Below are 23320 nucleotides of genomic sequence, written 5' to 3'. Positions count from 1 at the left end.
ACTCCGCCATAAGTGCCAACTACGAACTCATTTCAATTTATCACTTTGTATTTCGTTCTGCAAATCCAAACTGGAAAATTAACTTGACCAAATGTTTCTCGATTCTTCTCAATAAAATCAATTGTCGTTCGGAGGGCCGACAAAGAAAAGAGTAAGTACACATGTGTAAATTTGAGGAGAAAGTAATATAGACTAAAACTGTCAAGGTTACATAAATCAGACATAATAAAGCAAAATGACTTCTCTAAGCGCCTGTGAAGGCTGCACACACTATTATAAGTCAATTCATAGGCACATAACTGATTCTATAACCCCCCCCCCCTTACAAATATCTTTGCAATAAATAAATAAATAAATAGTACTGTGACATTGCCACACCAACGATAAAAGCAAATGGGGTTTGAACAAAACTAGCTTAATTTCTGCTTCACTAGCAATTCACGCACGATTATTATGAGCACAAAAGTTTTTCTTTACTATTCGTATTCTATGTGAAATTCGTAATTCGCTTGCTATGGAAAAGTAAATAAATTTTCTGGGTCATGACGACTACCAACTGCGCGACTGTGGAATTGCGAGAACTCTACAGCGTATGGCATAGGCGCTGTCGACACCGAAACCGATTGTATGGGCGAATGTTGATGGGAAAACTGCTTGTTTATTTGACTTGGGTGCAAATAAACAAATATGTAAAGGCGTGTAGGCGTGTGTATACTAGGAATGTTAATACCGAGATACCGAGACCCCGGCCTTTTTTAGGTTCAAAAAATCTCGGGATTCTTGGCAAATAATCCGTGGATTTTCGGGATTTGTAATTTTCACTGATGGCAATAATAGAGATACTTTTTTTTGACCAGTATTGGCTATATTTCTCTTTTTATTTAATAATTAATATTTTGTTATAAATGTCTAGCTCATTATACATATAAATGGTAAATTTTACACACAAAAATCAATGTATGCGCGAAATCATGGGCGAAATATAGTAAAATTGCGTTTTTAGTTTTTCACTCTGACGTCAGTAATTCAAAAATTATTTAAAAAATTCAGTGAAATGTACTTAGAGAAGAAGTATGGGTATCAAATTAAATAGGAAATTCTGTAGAATTTAAACAGGTGTGTATTGCAAATGGCTTTTTAAAATTTTTTCCTTGAAATTTGGCAAATTTTTTTTTTTTTAAATTATGTATATGTTAAGGACTTATATAAACTCGATAGCATCCTCGAATTTCGTCCTTTTAACTTTATCAGCTTAAAAAATTAAATATTTGTCCTCGTGAATCCAAAATTTTGAATTTTTTTAAATTCCAAAGAAATTTCCTCTTTCATTTGGTGTCCATATTTTTATTTTACATTGCACTGAATTTTTTAGATAATTTTTGGAATCAATCATATCGTTAAAACTACAAAGTCCTTTAAAATAAATCCTGACGTCAAAGAGAAAATATAAAAATGTCACTTTAAATAAAAAAAGTGGGTTTCAAACCCATTTATTTATTTATTTATTTCATGGTAGGAGAGCTTCTCAAACGATATAGAAACAATTTTTTCGATTTAAGTCATTGAAAAGTAATTTATATCTAAATCCCGGGGTCCCAAAATTGTGAAAACGAGATCCCGAAAATCCCGGGATCGTAAAAAGCGAAAAAATTAACATCCCTAGTGTATACGTATGAGGTGCGCTTCCTGAGCAGCAAATACGGCAGCAAAACATTTGCATTTAGATACAAAGTTGCTTGTAATCACCATTAATATTTGCTACTGAGCTCAGCGTAAACCAAAAGTCAATGAGACATTCGAGTTTGAGGAGAAATTGAGGGAGTGAGTATGCGCGGCGTCTGACTACGGTCATAAAATGTCAAACGGAAAGCATAATAAACCGTGAAAAAACATGATTTAGCAAGTCTGCAAAACTAAATGGTACATACAAGTATACTTCTTTTATACATATGTACGTTTTTGTATGAGAATGTGTGTGCCAATGTTTTTCGCGACAATCGGCGACAAACACCCAATATAAGATACGTATGCAAATAAATGTTTGTACGATGTTTTGCAGCCACACGCCCACAAAAGCCACCAACAATAATAATTTATCAAAAACAATTAGAATGAATTAATAATAGAAGCGTAGCGAGACAAAGGCAGGCAACCATTCAACGATAACGACATCATCAACTTGGGCAATAGCAGCATAAACTAGCTACATACTTTGCATGCATATGTAAATATGTACCTACATATATTTATACGCAGTTGAACATTAAATGTGGAAAGTACATGTGTACGCATATATGTATGTACGTATGGCGTTATGTTAGCTGAGCAGCCGCCGTACAGTGGTACAGCCCCATAAATTTTTTGGAAACAATTAGAGGGAATCGGCGTGGAGCCTCAATATTCCTTATGTAACATTTATAGACATAAATCAAGAAAAAAAAAACGACGTGGTCGATTTATTTTAAAGCATACTTTCTTTATAAACCTAACCTCAGAGCCGAACATTAAATACACGGCGCAATTAAGCAGGGATGGTTTTACCCATATTTCAAACACTGCGATGGAATGTTCAGTTAGTAGTATATGTGGGCGGTGCCACGCCCTTTTCCAAAATTTCATAATAATGTTACCTCCTTTCAAGGGATTGTTGTTAGTATCAATTTTGAGTACATTTGCGTCCTTAAATTTCGAAATATCGAAGTTTAAAGCATTTCTGAGATTTACCGTTATATGAAAAGTGGCCGTAATTTTATTCCGATTTCTACAATTTCCAACGTCTTGCTTTTATGTGCGAAGCACAATAATCCTACTGAGTTTGATACAAATTGACCGAACGGTGACCGATATATACATATGTAATCATAAATGGGCGGGGCCAAGCCAATTTTCCCAAATTTTATCATAAATGTATTTTTTGCTAAAGAATTATATCAAACGTAAATTAGCATCAATAAGTATTTACTGATTTATCGAAGAATTCGAATTTCTCTAAATTACCGTTATATGGGAGGTAGCGTGGTTATTGTCCGATTTTGCCCGTTTTCGATACCATCCGTCGTACGCTGAAGAGAAGAACACATACCAAATTATCGTGTGCACAGACGGACAGACAGTCACCGCTTAATCGTTTTTTTTTTTCATTCTGATTATTTATGTAGATATACATTTGTCTATATCTATCTCGATTCGTTTTGGCTGTTACAAACAACCGTTATGTGAACAAAGTTATAATACCCTTGTACACAAGTGCGCTCGGGTATAAAAAGCCTTAAAAATGTCATAAAAAGTGCACCGATGAATATATGAATCCGAAATTTTGCCCATATGTTTGTAATAATATTGGATATGAACTCAAAGAAAAAATATACGTGATCGATTTATTTTAAAGCATACCTCCCATACAAAGCTGACCTCAAAAATTCCTTAAAATGCCCTAAAAAGCACACCAATGAATATACATATGACTCCGAAATGTTGTCAATATATTTTTAGTAACGTTATGTGTGAACCCTCAAACAAACCTACCTACAACAAAAACAAAATTTTTTAGAAAAACATTTTGCTTAAGTGAACAAAAATCTAAATCAGTTTTAGTTGAATAAAATTCTTTTTGATTCTTTTTGCTTCTATTTAGTATAAACCTTTAAATTTCGTACAAAGTTATAATGCATTTTTCTTATTCAAATATCACTTTGATATGCGCAACTATTCAAATATAAAAATTTAATATGAAAAATTTGTATTTTTCCACCGAAATACTACTGTGCTCCTAATGGGGCACTGTCGACACACGCTCTAAACGCGTCGACACCGCTGATGCCAATAACGTCTGTGTAGGTCACCTGAATGCAAATTCAAGGATGCCGCTCACCTCGTTTGCTCGGAGTCAAAATTTTACTACACCAGCGCAGCTCTCGAGTTTGAGTCTTGCAATTTAAAGATACATTTAACACTAATTGATTTGTGATAATGGAGATATGTACATGCAAACAGTGCGGTAAAATTTTTTATGAATTGGAGAGATACTTATTTTTAGTTTCAAAAATTAATGTTTCGTTAGAAAAGACGGCGATTATATTCTTTCCGAACTAACACGAGATATACATTTGCATTAGAATTGCCAATTTACTATCGATTAAAACGAAATTCGAAAAACCAAGCTCCTCAGTAACGAAATTTAGAATTTTCTTTTGTCAGTGATCCATACATTAATATAAAACATGTTTTTTTTAATTACCGTAGAACAAACCTTGGGTCAGGTATATGCATATCTTTTGTATTAAATTATAAAAAAGATATACATATACATAAGTGGTAGCCTTCGATCGTTATTTCTGTTTAAAAGTTAAAAGCCCCCTTTCATTTGGTACCATTTTTTTTAAATTTGTATAAGCGGTTTGTTTACCATCTCCGGAAAAGACTTTTATTTCGAACTTAAAAAATATCTGGCCAAATCTAACTGTTGGAAAAAAATAACTGCCATTTACGGTCCCTGCAAAAAAGGACTACATTTTCTGCTGGACATTACAAACGGGCAAAAATGAACAAATTATACGTCTTTTAATATAAGAAACAGCAAAACTTTATCAATTATAAATTCATTTTGCGCATGAGACACAGTCTTAACTTGGTTTTGACGAACAGTCAAGGACAAAAAAACACACACTTTGATAGTCCAAAAAAAAACACATCTTTTCTCAGCAACGGAAGATAAAGCGCTAACCGCACATAAAATCTGACGGCAATCACTCCATACAGTAAAGAGAGAATAAGTAAAATGAGAGGGATAGTCGTGGAATCGACGAACTTTAGTACTCTAGGATTAAAAAGTATTCTTGATCATTTGAGGCCTACGACCCTTTTTTAGAAAACCATATGTAAGTACAGGATTGGAGACAGTTCTGATAGTACGTTTCCCTCAGTGCGACGTACATAAGTAGGTTAGGATAGATTAGGTGACAGCCGCGTGTGTCAGGGACTCACTTGGGAAATTCGGATATTGTCCTTTGTGATACGCCGATCGATAAAATACCTCGAGCTGATTATGTAATTACGAGTTCCGCCAAAGTACTTCAATCTTAGCCTTGCAAACGCTGGGCACCTAATAAGGTAGTGTCGAGGTGATTCCACCTCGTCATCTTCCAGGTAACTGCGCTATACGCCATCCGGTAGTATGTTCAGCCTTACTGCGTGAATACCGATTAGACAGTGACCCGATATAACCCCCACCAAAAGTGAGAGCTGTGGCTTTGTAAGTGTGAGGAGTGCCTCGACCTATCCACCCTCGGCCAGAAGGACCTTGCAATCGTGCATGTCCTGGTTTTCCCGCAGCACACGCTGAGCCGAAATGTGCCCCATCTATCCAAGAGTGTACCACAAGTGATGAAAAGCACCTCCAGTCGCTCTTTATCCGGCGATAACGTTTCACGAGCATACCTTTGGAAGAATTTGTGTACTGGAGCTTATGGAGAAAAGTAGTCTTATTGGAAAAGGATAGGATTTTGAAACATGACATTTTTAACATTGAAAACTAATAACAAAAAAAAATTTTCACACATTAAGAGAGGAAACTGGTTACTCATTTTAATATGCGTAAATATAAATAAACATTTTTTATAATGTATATATAGTGGTATCGGTCGAAGTTTTGTTTTGAAGTTTTGGATTAGAAAACAGTGTTTTCAAAAGTCATACGGATGACAATCATTAACTTCCGCAGAAACATACATAGTAAGTATGTACTTACATATTTATATGTACGTTAAGAGAATTTACGAGAAGAGGCAGCTTTAAGAGCATATAATTCTTTATCTCCCGTCATCATACGATCAATTGTGTGAGAAAAGATTTTCGCTGGCCAATTTTCAATGTGAGGGAATGGTATTAGGTAATAGAGAGACAGAGAATAGCACAAAAGTGTTGCAATAAATCGACGAGAGAGATAGAGAGAGCATGTAGAGAAAATAGCATATTAAATTTGTGAACACCAAAGAATACATACCTCCTATGTATACTATGCATGTGCTTCTGTGCATAGGTATGTACAGTGACGAACAAAAAAGAAAGAATTTTTCGCAATGTATGGAAACTACTACACAAAAAAAAATATGAGAACAAAATCTTTAAAATTTGTGTAAAACTCAGGAAAATGCAATAAATTTGCAAACTTTCTATTCTGATTTTCTAATAGCTCCTTAAATTTTAGAATGACATACTTTGTATGGGAGAAACTGCTAGCAAAAAAATTCACAAAAATCAACGCGATGTTAAAACTTCAAACTTGCACTTGTCAAAATTGAACGGACTATAAAACAGCATACTTGGAATTTTAGAGAATCTAAATAAAAAGTTGCAAATTAGTATTCAAATTTATTGAGTTTCCTGAGTTGTGCACAAATTTTAGAGATTTTATTTTTATGTTTTTTTGGTGTAATATGAGCTATATTTCTATAAAAAATTATCGAAAAGAAGTTAGAATGAAAAACTTTGAAAAAGTTTGCGAAAAATTCTCTGTGCCAGTACTTTTGTTCGTCACTGTTCATGCAGAACATATACTAAATAGACAACTTCCAACACGTCAAACGTTTTCACCTTCAACTCGCATTTGACATCATAAAATATTCTTTGCTTTTATTGCACTTTGAGGTAATTTATTAATTTTGTTCTTAATTATCTAGATATACTTTCTTTGCTTAGTTACGGCGTTAAAAATAGCCAAGAAGGAATTCGCACGCGTAAGATGTCTCACCCTTGAGCTTATTTTTGTTTTTTGCTTTATGCAATGTCTTAATTTTTCTGTCAATCAAATTGTTGCGAACGCCCACAGGCGACTTCAGTCAAGCCCAATTCGAATGTTTGTATCTACGTAAATATGTTTCTTTGTATGTATGTATGTATGTTAGGGTGGCCCAAAATTGTTTTCTTCTAATCACTCCCTAGATCTGAAGATTATCAAATATAAGGAGACACGTATTTTTTTATTTTGCAATCGATAAATATTTACCCGAGCCGCCGTTGGCAACTTTCTAAAAAAATAGAACAGTGATTGTTAAAAATTCAAGCTTATTTGATACCACAATATGGGTATCACACGAAAGGTGTATGCAAAAGGTTAGGGTTGCCACCCATCTGTTAACTAAGGCAATGTAATTATGTAAGTTAGGTGAAATAATGCAATGTGCATTTTTGCACATTCGATTCTTTGACATGGTAAGGACAATATATCGCACTTATTTTAATTTTTTAGTTAGGTGCCAATTCTATCCAGAAATATGTAGGGGTTAAAGCTTTATTTTAAGACCTTTTGTTTGAAACTCATATTTTACTTAACCGCATGTAGCATGACTTTAAAAAAATAGTAATATTATAGATAAATGGCAACCCTTTCACACACCACAAATAAAAAATACGTGTCTCCTTACTTTTGATATGCTTCAGTTCTGGGGGGTAGCTGCCGGGAAAATCAAAGAAGTTAATTTTCCTATGTATTTTTGGACCACCCTAATCCTTAATTTTTATTGGATTTTAGTCAAGATCATTTTCGCTTGGCGCCAACAGCAGCCGCTTCAACAATAAGTGTTGCGCGACATTAGCTGTCGGTACCCGTCTTTTCACTAACTGCCGCATTTTTGATTGTTCGATTATCAACAATGCGGCAGTTAGCGAAAAGACGGGTACAGCCAGCCAATGTCGCGCAACATTTTCAATAATTATTTTGGTAATACTCGTACTACATACAAAACGCATTCTATTCCCTAGCTCTCCTCGCCGTAACTACTGGCCATGCAAATCGGAGACGCTTGTTGATATGTAGTTATGTGTGTCCGTCCGCCTGTCAATCATTTGCAATTGCAACAGCAGCATAAAAATTCTTCGAAGTCACTTGATGTTCCTAGATACAATTGCATATAATTGTTATTGCAGTTGTTGTTGCCGTTGCAGTTGTTTGTCACAGAGAAATATTTTCGTCTGCGCAAACTTTTCATTGTCTTATTTCTTGTGTCAATTTGGTTTCGTTTAATTTCTTCTTGCCGTCTGTTTCATTGTTTTCGCTCATCATTGCTCCTTTGTGCATTTTGCATTGACATTTCGACAGTGAAAACATGCCGACAAATATACATACACACATATCTATATATGTATGGACACAGATACATAATAAATAAGTGTATATGTATATATGTATGTAAGTATACGTAATTATAGAATAAATTCCTTACAATGCAATACGACAGCTTCCTGCCGCCACTATTTCTCAAAATGTCAAAATTTGTTTTTCCCGATGAGGTGTTGATGGGCGGCGGGCGCGCTTACTGAGGTCGTTACACCGATTGTTGCGCATCATTTTGAGGGAAAAAGTATGTACATACTTGTGTGTGTGAGAGAATAATTTTTAACATTAAATGCTTGTAAATTGCTTGAAAATTAAAAAAAAAAATTACCTAAAAACTGACGCGCAGTGCATCTTCTTGAGAGAAGACCAGAAGCAACTAATGGATCTGTGAGTTATATGCAACAAATTTTTATTTAATGTTTCTCATGCACATATGTGAATATTTCTCAAATATTGCGGAATAAAAATATTCATTAGCTGCAAATCACATATTTTTTTTGTTCCAAATTAAGAAAAATTACGTACTACATACACCTGCGTTCAATTAATTAGAAACGAAATTCAAAATGATATTGTTTGCAAATTATCTTAATTTTTTTACTTTTAATAATTTTAATTTAAATTATAGTTAAATCTGTAAAAGAAACGACAATAATAGAAGTTTCAAAGCTTGCGAAAATTGCAAAAAAAAAATGTATCAAACTTAAAAAAATTGTCATCAAAATTTCCAAATTTTTATTCAGAATATTTAGAAAATTTTCGGGTATGCAGTTCTGTAACCCATTCAATTGTAGTCCAAGAAAGTGCAAGTCTCAAGTCGTCAAAAATTACCCTAGAGGGCTTTTTGTGGAGGGTGTTGCGGATTTTTTTTTTGATATACAAAAAAATTTTGATCATGTGTTATATGGAAGAAAATGCGCAACACCCTCCACAAAAAAAATTCTAAAAATTCAACTGTAATTTTTAATGACTTGAGACTTGCATTTCATTAGACTACAATTGAATGGGATACAGAACTGCATACCCGAAAATTTTCTAAATATTTTGATTCAAAATTTAGAAACTTTGATGACAATTCCCACCATGCAAAACATGAGAAATAGGCAACAATCGTCAATGGCAACAAATTGGCGACTCACCGATTTATTGCTGTGGTGACAAATCGGCAACATCACTTCATTCATGCCAATTTTGAATAAAAAAGTTCTCAAAAATTCCGAAACTTATGAATATTGGCCAAAAGCATCTAAATTATGCCCAAGGACAAGATTGATAAAATAGGAAGCCTCACAGCGAGAAAATGAATTAATTCCGATTGTAAGTTGCAATTTGGTATACAGAAAAATAAATGAAGTATTAAAAAGAATAAAATTATTCCAAATATCGCCTGAAGCGATAAGAAAAAGACTCATTCAGGCAATAAGAAAACGACTCGCCCAGGCGAGTTGCCTTCGGCGGACATTTTAGAGCGACCGGTAATAGGAAATCGATTCGATGGCAATATTACCGGCAATAAATTTGTTTCCGAGGGCGACACGTTTTCTTATTGCCGGCAACACAAATTGTTTGGTGGGTTTTTTGAAGATTGATTAATTTGTATTGCAATTTTTGCAAACTTTGAAACTTTTATTATTGTAGTTTCTCATACAGATTGAACTATATTTTAAATGAAAAATATTGAGAAAAAAATAAACATAATTTGCAAACATTATCATTTTGAATTTCATTTCTAATTAGTTGAACGCAGGTGTACATGTGTATATAGGAACTGAAAAATAATTGAGTTACTTTCCATATAATAATAACAACAACAACGTCCGACACGATTTTGCACCCATGAGAAAATCAAGCATTTTCGGAAAGTAGAGGCAAAAACAAAGTATCCTTATTTTGCCGTTTTTTTAGATCCAGTCATTTACGGTTTCTAAGGCGAAAAAAAAAATCTCTAACAACCCCTTTGCTGAACCGGTCAAAGGAATATTAGCTTGTAATTTTTCAAACTTCATTTGACTTCGTATCGAAGAGTTTTTGGGGTCGGTGATTAGATTAGGTTAGGCTCGGTGATTTAGAATCGGTTCTCTAAAATCGATTATTTCGAGAAAATCTTCGATTCCAGAGTGGAATTGGAATCGGTTTTTCCATCCCTATTGGGCACTAAGCAACGAAAGCGACTTTACTAAAAGTTGTGTCTAAGTGGGAGTTCCAGGGGTAATACCAAGATATTTGACCTCAACAGATCATTCAACTACTGCCTTTCTATCTTTATCTTATCTTTAATAACTAAACTGAGCAAGTAACTGTACTGAGCAAAAAGTAAGTAAAAGAGACACAATTTTTTAACGATGGAGACACATGCCGCTCGCGATGAACATTTAATAGACGAGATGAGTAGATGAAATAATGCCTATGGCTAAGCAAGATAGGTATATACATATATAAGCCGCCAAGGGAATAGTTCATTAAGAAAGCCGGTTTCCTGGTCAAAGGATTGATACTGATTCTGACGCTAAAATATTCTCCAATTGCCCTTCACCTTAAATCATTTAATTTTTTATCATATTTTCTAGTTTCGGAGGCTCCGTAATGATCGTAGATTGATTTGAAAAGAAGTTAGGGAATATCACTTGATCATTTAATTTTAAATTTTTTTGGTAAACAACTATGATTGAAATTGGTTTTGAAATTCAATTTGTCGTGTGAATATTTACAATTTCAAATTGAAATTGATAATCAAAATTGCCCAATTTAAAGCTCGTGGAAACGTACTTTTACCCAGAAGTAAGACTGCTTTTACACAATTCAAGTATTGAATTCCAGTCTGCAATTTGAATATTGAACGAGTGCTTAACCTTTACAGCGTTTTAATCTAGTATTATTATTATTATTTCTAGATTGCTTATAAGTCTTTTAACAGTACTTGTTGAAGGCCCGTCAATTTGATTGATATACTACTTAACCGTTTAGCGCCTGAAGCTAAAAGCCGGTTATTGTCCGCAATCGCAAAACATTCGTATCATTTGATGCCATTGCGAATACTGAATGCAAATGTGTAAAATGATACGAATCATTCGCATAACGAATCCGAATGCTAATATTCGCAATATCCCTGATCTGTACCGTCAAGTCGTTTCAACTTTCTTGCTTTGCTTTTGACATTTTCATTGTGACCCATTTAAATAACCAAAAACGTGAATTCAACAGAATTGAAGCAAATAGAAGACACAAAAGTCAATGAGCCAAAATTGCTTTCAAGTTTTTGAATCATGTAAATCGGGTGTAATAATTATGAAGAGAGTTGCCAACTATCTAAAAATTTTATCTCCAAATATGTGTAAGTATAAAACAAAGTTTCTTACATAAGAACGAGCATAACTCTAGAACGGATCATTCTAATGCGCTGTCTATTGTTGCGTAATTATCTCTGCCCAAGGAAACCTTTCACGTTGTGCAAATAAAAAAAATAATATACGAAAAGTAGAAAATTCTGGAAAAATTGATTTTCCGTAAATTTTGTATAAGAAAGTTTTAGTTTTTTTTATTTTTTTTTTTTTTTGATCGCAATATTTATGTATTGGAATTGAAACGGTTTCCCAAGTTCAAAATGGTATCAAGGCTAAAAAATTTTGCAGGTTAGGTTAAGTTAGAGTGCGTTGTAAATTCTCTGCGCTCCCATTTACACACGCTGGATATGAAAAATTTATCGATCCCTAACCGCCAAAAAAACGTAAGGGATTTTTTTATTTTTTTTTTATTTGATTTTGATGGAGAATTACATCCAGATGCTCATCAAAAATACAAAATAAGAACGTTTAACGCTTGCATTTACTTTGCAGTAATGGCTCAATTGCTTCGAAGAAAGATCAAATTCTTCTTCAGTGTTTGAAAACTATTTTTCCGCAGATCTAAAAAAGAAACATTGGTTAACGCAGTCACAATTTAAATGATATACGCGATTAGGCGTACAAATCAAAACCGCCAGCAGCGCATCTAAGTTAGCGAACAGCTTTGAGTGCATACCTCGCAAAGACGAACTCAAGAGGAACAAGGATCAAACGCAGCTGCCGAGACGAATATTTCTACTGACGACCACAAAATAATAATCAGAAGAGATCAGAGTGCCACTGGAGATCGCTACGTGAATTTTTTGTGAAATGTTAGACCAAAATGTTCTAAATAAAAAAAAAATAAATTTTGGACGAGATGAAGTTCGCCGGGTACGCCAGTCTATGCTTATTGGCCAGTTAATGATTTTCATTGGGAGCCCAAGTACAAAAAAAAGTATCTGTAGTTGATACACAGCGCTAATCTAAACATTTTACTTACATTTAAAGTTTTCACTTAGTTCAAAAAAATAAACCAATAATAACAATGACATCACACAACAGAAATTGTTGTACAACGTAATCGTGACTTTGAATACATTTTGCTACGAATGAATGCTACGAAAATGTTATCAGAACACATTCTCAATCAGCTTACGTGTTCGGCACACACGGTGACGCGAAAAGCTAAGAAATGCTCGCGGACACAGGTAGATATAGATAGAGCTGATTTGGGGGTGCTCAGCAGCCAAAAGAATAATTAGTGATTCATGCAGTAAGAATGAACAACGAATTTCGCTAAGCTTACATACATACTTATATACATATGTATGTATATAGTAGTTACCGTCTGCTAGTCGTTATATTTTTCGAATTAATCCAAGTTGATAGCGGTGAAGATGCGCTCTGAAAAATTGTCCATGGACAGAGGCGACTGTAGCGGTCGGATAATGCTGATGGTGATTTTAAGGTTGAGGCAGCGGCTCAGATGCTGAAACTCACGAAACGCCTCGCGTTTTTTTACATATGTATGTATGTATGTAGGTATTTTCAAAACGATTAAACTTGAAATGAGCACTGCGACAATTAATCGATTTCACTGCACTTTTTACGCTTTTCTTTTTCTTCTTTTTGCTCCTTTCAGCGAATTGGTTTAAATTGGTTTTGGGTTGGGCTATTATTCTTCGGTAGGTACTTGCTACTTCAATACACACTAATTGCCATATTTTCACTCTATGTACGAGTATATTAGATACTACCGAAAATTTAACAAGACGTCACGAAAATTTCGGAGATTTTGAAACACACACAAATGCATATACACACACACACACACACATCCACGACGTACACGAACTATGTGCATAACACATGCGGTCACAAAGTTGCTGGTAGTCGTGCATTATTTCAAAATATATACATACACATGTACATATAGTATGTACATATGTATAAGTGAAATGTTTTTCAAAAATAACTTTTAGCTAACACGCAAGAAGAATTTTCAGTTGAAAAGCATTTACATATGTATGTACATATGTTATAGTATGCAGCGATCTGACGATATAAATTTGTGGCGAGAGGCAGGCAGGAGGGCGCGCGACCAGGAACGAGAGCGCAAAGCGTAAAGCGGAAAGCTGTTGGGCCATCCACATGCAGGCGATCTGTATGGTGGACTCGTGCCGAAATCACAAATTTAAATTCAATCCAAAAGATACAAGCAACAGCAAAAATACTATAAGCCTTTGTACATACAGTGGTGGAAATAATTATAGCCGCACACTACATTTTGAGAAGTTTTAGCATATAATTTTTTGGTTATTCAATTTTTTGTTATTTTGTTATCAAAATATGTAAATCCACGTTTAAAATTTTTTGCAATATTACAAAAAAAAATTACAAACTTTAGTAAAAATTTCGAGCTTTTTTAATTAGATTTCCTAGAAAGACTCTGAGTAAAAAGCTCGAAACTGTTACGAAAGTTTATTGATTTTTTTTTAATATTTCACAAAGTTTGAAACGTCGATTTACATGTTCTTTTGTTTTTTTTTTGTTTTGAAAAATTAACTATTTTTATCAAAAAATAATCCCAATTTAATAACAAAAAAATTATATATTAAAACTTGTCAAAATGTGTGCTGCTATATTTTTTCCCACCACTATACATATGAGGTTTGTACTTGCATACATACGTATCTATGTATGCGAGCTTGCAGCACACACTGTTCGACACAATTTTATTATAGATACACAATTGGGATGAATGTATAAGCACTTTTTATCGATAACTAACCGCTTATAACTTCACTAGCTTTGATTGGAATATGGTTAAAATTCACAGTACATTTTATTTTTCAAGCACTATGTACGAAAATCCTTTTTAAGAACCAGTAATTTTTCATATTTTTCCTGACGCAACGTAGGCGTTACACGAACTGTGAAAATTTTAAAAATACTTTATATATTCCTCCTTTGTTGCTGCCTCCAATCTAATTATGCACACACTAAGAAATCGCACATAGTATTTTTCCCGATTTTCCACTTTGCCGACTTGCCGCGCGAGTACCTTTCAGCCACGATGTGCTCGCGCCGTCTAAATACGAGTACACGCTCGCCTTGGTCTAGTAGAAGTTTTCATCGATTTGATTGCGTTGAAGAATACGTCCTAAAAATAAATCGGGTAAGGAATTTTTTTTTTTCAGCTGCAAATATCATCCGCTATACGTGAAGTAAGGCTAGCGAAGAGAGCGATCTAATTTGTCATATGTATATTAAATACTCGTACATAAGGAAAAGCAATGCTATGCTAGGAGCAAAATGGCTACAAGAGAGGCACGCGCCACACACGAGTCTTGGCCGAATTGTGTCGTTGCCCAATGCGGAGAGCGAGAGAGAGATAGTAGACTTAGGTTGGATGTTCCTACTAAAATTTAGGCTTAAAATTAAGGAATTTTGCGAGATAATGCAAATTATATTGATATATAATTGTTTCTAGATAAATACATACTTATGTATATACAGCAGTCAGAGATTTGTGAATACTTTAGTAAGTCGCTGAGTGATAATAACAGCTACATATGTAAAAAAAAATGGCGTCTACGACGAATTTTAGAGAATTACAAATTTTTCCACGAAAAGCGTTCCCGTACTTTTTACCTTTTTTTTATATTTCTTTTAAAGAAATTTTGCCTTTTGACAATTTTACTAATGTATTTTGTAGCATACATATTTGTTTAAAAAACAAATCAAAAATATAAGGGTTTCGTTTTTAATACAAATTTCCTTAAGTATTTTCCCAAAGCTCAATCACAATAGTGCTGTTTTCCCCCTTTGCAACACTATTTTTTAACCGACTCGATTCAACTTGTATAAACTTCCGTGTGCTAACCCATTAAACATTGGGCTTGGCTAACAATTCGAAAATGATTGGACAAATAATTTGTTTTTCGAGTCTCACCTCCAATAACGAATATAGCACAGGTTAGTATTCGATTCGAGAACAAGACCATTCTCCAGCAAAACGGTACCTTCGTTATCCAATTTAATTTTCCTTCCTCATGAATTTGAGATCCCGCCCGTTATCGAATTGAAATTTTAATGAGAGAGAGAGTGATTGTCTTATATTTCCCTTCGAGAATAAGCTGGATTTCACTTTCTCTCTTGTTACTATGGTTGCCATTTTTTTTATTTTTTTTTAACCCATCTCGAGTGTATTTCCAATATATAGTATATTTACGGTGACCATCCGTCCTTTATTTTAAAGGACAGTCCTTTATTTTAACCCCCTGTCCTTTATAATTTTTTTTCAAAATAAAGGACGCCTTTTGCCCTTTATTTCTAAAACTGTCCTTTAAATCAGCTCTGCATTTTTCAGAGGTAAATTTTTAAACACAGAATATGAAAAATAAAAATGTTCCTTATAAAATATAATGAAAACCTTCGCCAGTTTGTTTCGCACCACACTTAAGGGTTTCTATTTAATTGGTAATCTTTGCACAATCTATAAAGCACAGGAAAAGTTGTACCCAGGATCGTGTTGCACGCTGAGTTTTCAGTTCCACGGAAAGAGAACAATAAACCCCCTGCTGCACAGTGGTTCTAAACTGGCATTTAGTGTTCGTAATTCACTGTAGCCTTCATTTTTTCACTTAATTTGATAATTTTTTTATTAAAGCTTGCAAGAGACCAGTTGAGCCTGATTTGTGAATTTTTATTTGATTATAATAATTTTTTTACTGCCAAATGCAGAAAAAGTGGCAATTTAGAAGAAAATGTATTCCCCTGTTCCAGTTAATAAATGTTATATAACAAAGACTAGTTAGAAACAATTGTATGGTTCCCCAAAACGAAAAAATTACAAAAAAATATTTGAAATGTTATAAAGAAAGGTTCACAAAAATACATTTTTTTTGGTTTTAAGTAAAAATTTATTAAAAAATGAAGACTGCGGTGAATTACGAACATTAAATCCCAATAAGGTTGGTTATGAGTTCGCCAAAATGTTTATAGAGAAGCGACGGCTTTTGCTATGAGGGAGTTTTACAGAACAGAACTGCATATCAGAACAATCAGTTTTATATCAGCTATTATTAGAAATCAAGCGATTTTTAGCCGCTCAAAACTTGCATTTATTTTACGAAAATTTCCTAAGCCGTGTATTTGCATACCCAAAAGTTTGTGGAATTTTTCTAAATTATATATATATTTATATCTAAGGTTTGAAAATTTGATTTAAATAGTTTTCATAAAAGCATGAACAATAATTTTATAAAAAAAATATTGTAACTATTAAAAAAAAATCTTTATGTCTTTTACTCAGTTTTGCCCGGCAGTCTACATATTTAGAGATATTATACCATTTAGTTTTGGAGTATAAAACAGTTTAACGACAGGAGAAAAATATTAAAAATGTAAAAAAAAAAATTGCAAAATTTTCCACATTTGATTAGTTCAATGAGTATACAAACGATTGGTTGAATGATATTTGTATAAAAAATAAGTAAGTTTATTTGCCTCTACTGGAGTGCACTTGAATGTGTGCCGTTGCTGGTATTGTTTGAAGAGCCAATTAGGCTGAGGTGATTGAAATGAAATTTCCAACAAAGAAAAAATACACAAAAGCAAAAGGTATGCATATATGCATACAAATTATGCAAAGAAAGTATAAATAAAGACTAAAAGATTGAATGACACTTAACCGTTTTCGGTCAAACCCGGAATCATACTCCCAAAAGCAAAAAAAAATATATATATAGAAAATTTGTTTAATGCTAGCCTAAATTTGTACAACATCGGGCCCCAACCACCAAAATAACGTAAGCGACATTTTTATAATTATGTTTTTGATGCAGAAATATTACTAGAGCATCTAGATGCACTTGTGCATCAAAAAGAAAATTTTTTAAAAATTTCGCTTACGTTATTTTGGCGGTTAGGGCTCGATATATTGTACAAGGCTTTGCAAAGGCGTAGAAGCACTGCATTAAGACTCAATACAGCTGTTGGTCACTTTGCCGCCCATAAGCCACATCAAAAAAATTCCCACGGGGATTACACTGCAGTCGCACGTATATATGTATGTAGATAACTCTGCAACCATTTACACTGATAGTTTCAAAGTGTAGATAGCGGTATAAAATCAAAGTACCTCTCCTTGAATATCTGTCTTAGGCTTCCGGACTACTGAATTATTTTTCAAACAGAGAGTGAATTTTCCAACATTAAAAACTATGCGAAAAAAGGCTGGTAACACCTGCGAAAATGCAGGCATCGTTCAAAAGATGTTCGAACATTTTTTATATGGAAGGAAATGCGAGCCTGTCAAAAAAATTGCTTAAAACATCTACGCGATTTTTCGGCAACTTCAAGCTAGCGCTTTGTTAAAATTTAATTTAAATTTATAATACTAATTTATCAAGAATTTCTAATAAAAAAATTTGGAATTTAGTTGAAACTTTCTAGAATTTTTATAATTTTTCCACAAAGTTTGAAATCTGGATTTACATGGTTTTTGTTAGATACTAAGCCCTACCTAAGCCTCATAAACAAATTAATAGATTAAGATTAAACAAACATATGAAAAATTGTCAAAACTTACCAAAATGTTGCGTGCCTATTAAATTATCCGACACTATAATTAGTCATTATATTCCGCTTTCATAATACATAAAAAAGAAAAATAAATAAATAAACTATACTTAAACTGAGATCGACCACAATCTTTTTAAATCTACTAAATTTTTCCAGATTCTACCCCACTGGCCATGACATGGAACCTCAGTCATTGCCCCGCACCAGTAGGTGCTACAAGACGCTAATTTCACCTTCAAGTCTTTAGTGTGTCTGGCGAACCTAAGCGCAGCAGACATTCAAGAATTCTCAAATTTATTAATTTAACAACAGGTTCTACTTCTAAGACAGCGGGCCATATCTGGAATAAGAGCTGTTAGGCAGCATCATAATGCGCCAAGTGTGCCTCTCTCCTCTATTGAATTCAGGCAAAAATTTCAGCCTAACCTAATTTAAGAGAAAAAACTTAGGCGGTTATTCGGAATTCATAACGGTGCCACGGCCATATTCAAGCGAGAGGGACGTGCGCGTAATTACTATCCAATTATTCCGATTGTCGATACCCAACTCTGTATTTTACTTTCTACTCGAGGCTGAAGGACAAACAGAATTGATAAGCTGTTACAAACAACCATTTTGCGTAAATGTTTAAACGCTCAGGTGCACAGGTGCCCTCGGGTATGAAAAAACCCAAGCGAGATGTGAATACAACAACACAAACTACAAAAAATGATAGCGAGATAAAATATGTAAGGTCACAGATCCACTAGTGTCGGACGATGAAGCATGCAATTCAAGCGATTCTGCATTGTTTCCAATCAATTTACTCGTTTACCGTTCTTTCCCCAGGAGCTTAAGCCGCAGAAGGATTGCTACATTTGATTGATAGGAGCCGCAATCCGCGCTGGCATGCTTAGAACAGCTGTTCTCTTAATTAAGCCAGCTACATATATAGCGCGTTAGCAACAACAATGTACAGTGCAAAACAAAAAATGCGAAATAAAACAAATATAAAAATAAAGCAATAAAGTAACAAAAAAATAAAATACAACTCTCTTCTATTTACACTGCTGAGTGTGCTGCTGCTGCTGCTGCATAACAATGAGTAACAGATAAAAGCAAACATTGAATGAATAATAAATGAAAGTAATAGAAATGTGCAACGGCACAAAACGGCGCGGCGTGTAAAAAATGTAAATAAAAAAAAAATTTACTAAACAAGAAAAAAACTGAAAAGTGCTAATTTAACATTGTCACCAGCAGCAAAAAAAACAATAGCTGAGGGTGACAATGAAAATCGAAAAACCAAAATGGTGTTCAAAAAAAATTTTGAACAAAAGAAATCGAGAATCACAAAGGAGAGCACAAATCGTAAAAAAAATAAAGAAAATACTTAGGTATATTACAAGTAAGTACATATTACGAGCTGAAAAAGGCAAATAAATATGTGAATTTAGTTGCAAAAAAAAGTTTTAAAATACATGTACAATGTAAAATATTTGTATGTATTTGCGACCGGGCAAATTTTTTTCAAATGCCTATTACATACTTTGGCATGTTATTAAATATTCATTTTTTAGTTAAATAATATCCAGTTCTTTAGTCATATATATGGTTGTTTTTTATAAAAATATAGTTTATTCTTTAACAAAAACCTAATAAATCCAAGTTTTAAACTATGTGCACTATTCAAAACAAAAACAATAAACTTTCGTAAACATTTCAAGCTTTTTAATTAGATTTCTTAGAAAAATTCTGACTATTCACAAAAATTTCATCCACATTTTCAACTTTTTATTAAGAATTTCTAGAATTTCTGCTGCTAACGGTCTCCCGTATTTTATTTTATAACAAATTCATGCTTATATGGAAAAAGTGCAAAAATCGTCTCTTAAAAAAATTCTCAATAATCAAAGCCATTTTGTAGCCGGTTAAAACTTGCACTTTATTAGCCCAAAATTGAATGGGCTACAAAACTGCGTACTCGAAATTTTCTACAAATTCTTAGTAAAAATTTGAAAATTTTGGTGAAATTTTTGTTAATTTTATATTAAGGGCGTGTCTCAATCGGTAACAAAGTTTGCGGCAAGTAAATTTTTGACAACTATGAGGTGAATAAAATTTCAGTAGCTCATGAGGCTAGTAAAATTTTTGACAAATGCATATAAAATTTTGACAATCGCAAAGATTGTTGCTGTGTCTAATTTTTCGTAAAACAAAAGCTTAAATTGATGAATTGCAATCAGTGATGGTAGATGTTTTCTTAAAATATTAATTTCACTTCAATTTGTAATAGTTTATTCCGAATAAATCTGCGGCTATCAAAAGATTTCATTTCACACAGCAGATTGGCAAAACTGTCTCACCATAGTAAAAATATTATTCAACAGCTTTCCCCATAGAACTTTGTTACCGATTCACACACACCCTAAGTGTGAAACTTTGATATATGGTTTATATTACAAAATTAAATATATTTTCATAAATAAATAACGCAAAAAAAATTGCATGAAAATAATTGTGAATATTATATTAGAACAAGGTGTAACTTTCATTTGTCGCCTAGTGTATATGTGTATTATTGACTCCGCATAGCAGTTGGTTTCTAGCAGCATCTCTTGAGCATATTCCACGATCAAAATCAGTTTTTCTTTGTTAATCTCACTTAATACAATGTCGCCATCTGTTTTAAATTAATCACCATTCACCCAGAGATTTGGCATTCATCTTGCATTGAATGCACGCCCATTTTGAAGCCAAAACAAAGGTATGAAACGATGCATGTTCTGCTTACAATATTGCATTAGGTTAGATTAGGTTGAACTGGCTAACCACTACGTGGCTTCCGAAAGAGATCATTAACTTCCATGGCGTTGATTAGTTGGTTGGTAGAAGCGTCACCTGAGCACATGACCAAATTAGTGCTCCCCAGCAAACGCAGTCTCGTAACGTAATAAAGCAAAACAGCAGTATGAAATTCATATTCGAAACCCATTCGAGATCTATTAGAAAACTAATATTTTCTCGGGTCGAGAACTATGTCACATTTTTGTTTAGGTCGTTGTGATTCTCGATAGTTTTTCGAGTCGTTCTATAACGTTTGAGATTGAAGAATGTGGCTAGTTCTCCAATCATTCTCTAATCGATAACTAACCTCAATGTCTGCTGGGTTATAGTACTTCTTTCATACGCTTTCTCTGTGATCCTTGATTTTTTTCCTTCTTTTATGATTCGTCGGTTTCGTCAAACTATTTGGATTTTTCGACGAAGCTATTCAGTAGTGGTGCATTTAAAGATCTCCCTAAAATTTTGGATGAAAAAACTCCCGAGTGTGTCATGTCTTATTTTTGCCAATGCTGGGCACTCGCAAAGATAATGTAGGATCGTTTCCATACTCCCCCAAAATCCCATTTCGCCAATGGATCAATGTCCCGTAATCGTGGCTGTTAGCTTGACTATAGCTTTCCTCGACTTTTTTAGAAGTTCTTTTGTCTTTTGTTTGTCAAAATGCGGCCATATGTTCCTCGCAGTTTTACAGGTTAGAAGGTTGTTCCAGCGTGCATCGGCCATACATACGAATTGATGAGTCCGAAAAGACAGTTTATTGTTTTTGCTCGGGATTCATCAAGAGATGCTCCGGCCTTAGCAAACTCGTCAGCCCTCTCATTTCCATGTATGTTCCGGAAACCCAGATGACGGTGATATCGACTTATTAACTCAAACGTCGAGCTGTGCGCACATTTGCAATTTCTGACTGATTTGGACTTTGTTACCGGTGAGGCAAGTGCTAGAAGTGGCGCCTGGCTTTCTATGAATATGTATTCTTTTCGCACTCCTACGCAGCTCCCAGCTGATTCTCTACTGGCCTTTTGATTCCCAGTCCTTCCGCTTGGAAGATGCCAGCAAAATTCGGTAGCCCGAACGAGAGAGCGAGACATTCAACGTTTCTGAGAACACCCCCTCACCCACACCATCAAAATATATTTCAGTGGAATTGGGATTGCCGGCGATGCAGCGGTTTTGCGGATATGGACTTCTATTGGCAGTTGATGCAGGATCACATTATTTTTACATTTGTATAGTGTCTAGTTTCCTGACGTTGTATTGTTTATCTACTGCTGGCCACCAAACTAACGCCCCGTATGTAAGTATTGATCGTATGATAGTCAGCTGCATTTAGTGGACAAACTTTTGCTTTAATCGCCAGTCTGTACTGAGTTTTCTTGAGTATGTATAACAGGCTGTGTAGACTTTATCAACGCTCCAACTCAGTTTGGTGTCGCGTACGACACCCAAGTATTTCGCCAATTCGTTCCATTAAGGGAGGGTTGCTGACAAAGGGCCTTCTTCAGCAAGCCTGTCGGCCTCATCGTTGCCCGTGACAGCGATATGCTGCGGGACCTAGCAGATTCGTTTTCGGACCATAACCATTTTGTGGTCGCAATTTCTCCTCTGAACGCAACAAGTACTGGGGAACGGTGGGCCAGGTTTTTCGGCTACCCTTTCCAAAGAAATTATAGAATTCTATTAAATAGAAATGACATCAAGCCACCCGCTGGATATGTGAACACAGGATAGGTGTGATCACAGAGTCAGAATTTCGGCTCAGCCTTAAGTACGATGAGACTTGAGAAAACATTTTCCGTCACTGACGGGCTCAGGTCAGACAAAAATTAAACCATTTTAATGCTCTCCAATGGTCGAGCCTTTAGTAGTAACCCTGCAGGGAAACCGCGAACTAGTGGATCCAATTTCTAGTTCCGTACTAGATCGTTATCGCCAAAAACGAACCAGTCCAATAGTAACTAGATCCCACCAGTACAAAATCAGCGAGATGTGGTACATAGGTATGTTTTTGTCGGCCTTTTCGTTTAAATACGCTTTCATTTGACATATCCCAGATGCGTTTCATAGCTCGGTAATACAAAACAAAAATTTCTGTTTACGTTTTAATATCTTGGGACCTTCTGAAATCTAACCAATAGCAGCAAGCGCCTCTGCAAACTCAGCTACAGCCAAAGGTATGCAAACGTACATTTCTTATTTATAATCAATCAAACAAATTTAATTTCAAATCGAAAACACATTTCTTTGCAAATAAATTAAAATTGCACTCGCGGAAGAACCGAAAATATTGAAAAAATCATGAAACTTTTTTCGTCTGTCGATTTTAGAACTGGTTCCAAATAGAATTTAGTACGAGTTCGGAACTATCGTAAAATGGATGCAGCGTGGGGCAATGGACACTTCCTAGGACATCGCCATATAAAATTCGCCAGTTGTTTGCATGCAAAAGAGATTTGTCGCGAACCAGTAC

At 34.5% G+C, this 23320-nt stretch overlaps 1 protein-coding gene across 1 annotated transcript in view; it reads right to left on the bottom strand.

Moving 5' to 3' along the window:
• Positions 1–23320, bottom strand: part of LOC118737645 — a gene marked incomplete in the record, with an annotated part of 155003 nt that overhangs the window by 69741 nt on the left and 61942 nt on the right.

This window comes from Rhagoletis pomonella, unplaced genomic scaffold, assembly GCF_013731165.1.
Source record: "Rhagoletis pomonella isolate Grant_MI unplaced genomic scaffold, Rhpom_1.0 Rhpom_scaffold_00004, whole genome shotgun sequence".
In the NCBI taxonomy this organism is placed as follows: Eukaryota; Metazoa; Arthropoda; class Insecta; order Diptera; family Tephritidae; genus Rhagoletis; species Rhagoletis pomonella.
This window is presented reverse-complemented; position numbering and strand designations above follow the sequence as displayed.